The sequence below is a fragment of the Nicotiana attenuata genome, unplaced genomic scaffold (genome assembly GCF_001879085.1).
Source record: "Nicotiana attenuata strain UT unplaced genomic scaffold, NIATTr2, whole genome shotgun sequence".
In the NCBI taxonomy this organism is placed as follows: Eukaryota; Viridiplantae; Streptophyta; class Magnoliopsida; order Solanales; family Solanaceae; genus Nicotiana; species Nicotiana attenuata.
The window spans coordinates 928-5,995 of record NW_017673103.1 but is presented as its reverse complement, the minus strand read 5'-3'; the positions used below and the strand labels follow the sequence as shown (position 1 = coordinate 5,995).

The 5,068-nt window shown below is 37.6% G+C and overlaps 1 long non-coding RNA gene across 4 annotated transcripts in view; it reads left to right on the top strand.

Annotated features, from left to right (window-relative positions):
• LOC109215460 overlaps positions 1 to 4,698 on the top strand; it is a 6,152-nt gene extending 1,454 nt beyond the window's left edge. For 3 of the 4 annotated variants that reach the window (XR_002066353.1, XR_002066354.1, XR_002066352.1), the window contains 2 exons: positions 4,043 to 4,122; positions 4,188 to 4,698. This is a non-coding gene — a long non-coding RNA (uncharacterized LOC109215460). The remainder of the gene's footprint in view (positions 1 to 4,042; positions 4,123 to 4,187) is intronic. The other variant, XR_002066355.1, reaches the window with a different exon arrangement.
• Positions 4,699 to 5,068: the final 370 nt, after the last annotated feature.

The window sequence follows — 5,068 nt, the reverse complement described above, 5'->3', positions numbered from 1 at the left end:
GTGGGGGGGTAAAAAAGTTTTAGGTTTAGTATTGCTTATTTTCTCTTTCTTTTTCAAAACTCATATTCTTCGTATAATTATGTAATTTGATTATACAATAATTTATTTAATTTTTCTTTTTCTAATATGTTGAAAATAATTTATTAAATATTTATTATTAATTAAAAATAAAATAATTTGCACTTTACTCTTGAAAAAAAATTATTATTTTCTATAAATTTGCTAATCTTCTTTGAGCCTTCTAAAATGAAGTTGTGAATAACTTTTGAAAAAACTTCAATTCTTAAGTTTTCAAGGATTATATGTGATTTCTGAAATTGAAAAAAAAAGTGTGATAACTTATGAATTTAAAGTGATTAAATTAAAAATCTGAAATAAAAATTTATTTGAGTATATTGATTGATTGAGAACTTGTATGAAGATTCAGCATTTTAGGGAATATTAACTTTTATTTTATCACTCAAACATGATATTTTAATATATTATTTATATTTAAAAAATTATTTATTGAGATGATGTACACACACAAAGCGCGTATTCATAAGACTAGTTTAAATAAATAAAAAAAAAGAAGTAAAGCTTTAAGATGCGAAAAGTGCTCTACTTTGCGAACTTCCTAGTTGTACACGGCTAAACTCGGACGCTCCGATTTTATGATCGATATGACATTCCGTAGCAGAAGGCTCGAGGAACCGATCGAGGTTCGACCCAGAGGGTTCCCTATGCTCGATTTTGGGGTAGCACAAATCGATGGCTATCATAGACAAGCGGAAAATTCCCAAAGCGCATGCTCAAAACTGACAACGCCTGCAAAAATAGTACGAGTTCGTACCGGACCATCAAGTAGTTGTATTGTCACGACCCAAATCCACTACGGGTCGTGATGGCGCCGGAGACCGTTGTCAGGCAAGCCAACTAACTCATCCATTGATTTCTCTTTTAATAGTTTTAAAAATCTAAGAGTTTTACTTCCATTTTTTATATACATACAACCTCTGTTTCAATTCAAATGAAGAGATAACTAATAATACGCAACCTTCAAAGAAAACCATCGCAGAACCCGGTGTCACAAGAGCATGAACAACTACTGATAAGGACAATAAAATACAAATATCTGTCCGAAATACAGCGGACAGAGAATAAATAAGTAAGGTACTGGAAGGGAACTATTCTAGCTGCGGGTCGTCTCGAACAATGTAGCTCACCAAGTCCCCAAATCATCCGTGGTGCTACCAAATGTAAAATATACCTGTACAACAAAAATGCACAGAAGTGTAGTATGAGTACGTAATCAACGTGTACTCAGTGAGTATTCCGCCTAATCCCGAAGGGGTAGAGACGAGATGGCCAATTTCGACACTCACTAGAGGTCAATTATCAATATTCAATAATGCGAGGATAATCGTGGAGTCATATAGTAGTTCTAGTTCAGGAAGCCAGGAAAAAAAACAAGTAAAACACCTTCAACAATAATCAAGGGCTTCAAGGTTTATTCTTTATTATCTTATCAGTTTATATCAAGCCACGTAGGGCCAATTCCACATTTACAATTTTCAAGTAACAGATAAACACGCGCAAATCATGCCGAGGTCGACGGCCCGCTCCAACAAAAATATAAATTGTGCACTGCCGAGGGTCGAGCGGCACGAACCATAGATGCATCTATTCTTACCGAGGCGTTCGGCCCGTTCCATAAATAAACACATACCCTGCTCGCGAATCATCCATGTGACGCAGGCACACATAAAATACATGCTCAATCAGTCAAATAAGAACTTATCGGGGAATATTTATTCAAATAAAACCAATTATCCTTTAACAATTTAAGAAATAAAGTTTAATACTTTTAGAAATTTACTTACCAATTCGATATGAGTTAAACAATTCGAGCTACCAATGGGTTCACAATTAATCCACGTGCAACATGTTTTTGAGTCCTAACTACCCGGACAATAGCATAATAGTAGCTACGCACGGACTCTCGTCACCTCGTGCGTACGTAGCCCCCACAAATAGGAGCACATAATCAGTTACTTCATCTATGGGGTAAATTTCCCCCTCACAAGATTAGAAAGGAGACTCACCTCGCTCTGAAGACTCATAACCGGCATTCAACATTCTTCTGAAGGCTTGAACCGACACTCAATGCACCAAAACTAGCCAATTAACGACAAATTAATGAGAACATGCTCAAATACTTGTTAGAAATTCAAATTATACAGATTCCCAACTCCGCTTAGTGAAATGACCAAAATGCCCTCGGGCCTAGGTGCCCGAAATCCAAAATTTCTCGAAGACAAAGGTTACCCATGACCTCAGGAACTCAAATATATATTTTTATCCTAATTCCATACTCAAAATCGTGGCTAAATTCCAAGAATATCATTTTCTAGGTTTCCACCAAAAACCTCCATCTTTACATTAATTTTCATGCTTAAATCCATACATAATTGATCTATTTAACTCAAAAGTGATGGGGATAACTTACCTTTATATAGATGACGAAGTTCCACTCTTTGGAGCTCCCCAAATCGCCCCAAGCCATGAACCAAATGAGAGAAATGACTCCATTCACGATTTAAAACAACCTTACTGCCTCTAGGTGTTCCGCTTCTGCGATGAAATTTCCGCTTCTGCGGATGTCGCTTCTGCGACTATTTAACCGCTTCTGCGGTTTTGGGCATGAGGGAACTGGCCGCTTCTGCGGTCTGGGGGCCGCTTAAGCCGAACCGCTTCTGCGGTCCCTGGGCCGCTTCTGCGGTTTTCCTTGGACATGGCCCCTTCCGCTTCTGCGAGCTTTTGACCGCATCTGCGGTCCCGCTTCTGCGGTCCAAGAACCGCAGATGCGGTTATGACAGAAGCAGCAAAACTCAAGCCTTCCCAAATTCCACTTTCGATCCGTTAACCACCCGAAATCCACCCGAGGCCTCCGGGACCCCAACCAATCATACCAACCAGTCCCAAAACACATTAGGACTTGCTCGAGGCCTCAAATCATAACAAACAACGCTAAAACCATGAATTACACTCCGATTCAAGCTTTATGAACTTTGAACTTTCCAACCTCTATTTCCGATGTTTAAACCTATCAAATCACGTCCGATTGACTTCAAATTTTGCACAAGTCATATTTGACATTACGGACCTACTCCAACTTTCGGAATTGGATTCCGACCCCGATATCAAAAAGTCAACCTCCGGTCAAACTTCCCAAAAACTTTCAAATTTCTATCTTTAGCCAAATGGCTTCAAAATGACCTACGGACCTCTGAATTCACTTCCTATCGCGCCCCCAACTCCAGAATCACCATACGAAACTACTCCCAGTCTCGGAATTCCAAACGGACATCGATAACTCTGAAATGCACTTCAAACCAAACTTATGAAATTCCTTCTAAAATGCTAACTTCCACAATAAGCGCCAAAACGCTTCCGGGTTATCCAAAACCCGAACCGGGCATACGCCCAAGTTCGAAATCATCATACGAACCTGCTGGAACCTTCAGATCCTGATTCCGAGGTCGTTTACTCAAAATTCCAATCTTAGTTCGTTTTCCCAACTTTAAGCTTCCGAAATAAGAATTCTTTTCCCAAATCAACTCTGGACTTCCCGAAATTCAATTCCGACCACGCGTACAAGTCGTAATACCTGAAATGATGCTGTTCATGGCCTCCGACTGCTGAACGGAGCGCTAGAACTCAAAACGACCGGTCGGGTCGTTACAATATCCACATCAAAGAGAAATTGACCGGAACCATTCCAAATTTTAAATAAGAAACCCTTCCTTATATTTTCAAGGTTACATATTTAAATTTGTTCAAGATTTGCAGGCAGACCTATAATTTTCTCATAACATAATGTTAATAAAGATTTAAACTCCATAACTCAAGTATTGATATGTAGAATTATTCAATCTCAATTATTCTATGAATCCGCGATTTGCTTTAGCTAAAAGATGGCAGTTTCTTTGTAACACTACAACTGGTTACCCAGTTAAATATTTTTGATCAATTTGAACTCAAAACGAATATTCTTTTGTAGCACGTTCACCGAGAAGAAATCGAAAGACTTGAAATTGATGTTTGATTCGCTAGCTGCACAAATTTTCCTTCTATTTTCAGGTATTTTCTGTCAAATTTTCAACTTTTTCCCAATGAAATCATGAATTAGATATTTATAATTATAGGGTTATATTGGAGTTGAAGGGTCATTGTGATAGCATTCATGGCAGCTCAACATCATTAAAGGAGAAGGATGAAGCTCTGGAAGCTCCAAGAAGGCCCATGACAAGGTCTCAAACAAAGAAATTTCAAGACAAGCTTAATGGGCTTCAATTGGCAATTAAAAAGTATTTTATAATAGAAGAAGAGCTCCAGCACAAGGAGGATCTTTGGGCCAAGTCTTACAACTATTTTGAGGCCAAAATTAAAGTCCAATAGGAGATGGAATGAGGCCCAAATATGCCCCAAAAGAGAGGAATTTTCAGCAGCCCAAATAAGCCCAAAAATAGTTTCTAGAATATATATTTAATAGTTGTTTTAATCTATGTTGACTTGCATTGGCCTATATGTATGTTGACTATATTGGTCTTAGTGTGGGTAGTCTTCTATGCTTCTAGGGAATATAATTCTCATTTATTGAAGTCTTGACTAGCTCCTTCTTTACTACTATATAAAGGGGTGCTTGTCTTCCATTGTAGAAGATCATTGAAGATTAATATTATTATTGTGAGTTCTTTGAACCTTTGTGAACTTTACTTTGAAGATTTATCTTGCAACCCTAACTAGTTCATAGCTTAAGGTAGTAAGATAATTTTCTTTCTTGTGATATCTTTTGTTTCTTTTGATATTCTTCGAAGGCGACTAGTTTCTTTTACTAGTTGTTGTCGTAAGTTATTCAAACTAGAAGTCAAGATCCGAATCTAGTTCTTGATTAGCTTATCTCTAGTGAAGGCAATTGGTTTCATAACCAACTTGTTGTCATTAGGATCTTGTCAAAATCTAGATTAACATAATCTCGGGGTTCTTGGAACTTTCCTCGAATTTCGACATATATAGTTTATTTTTC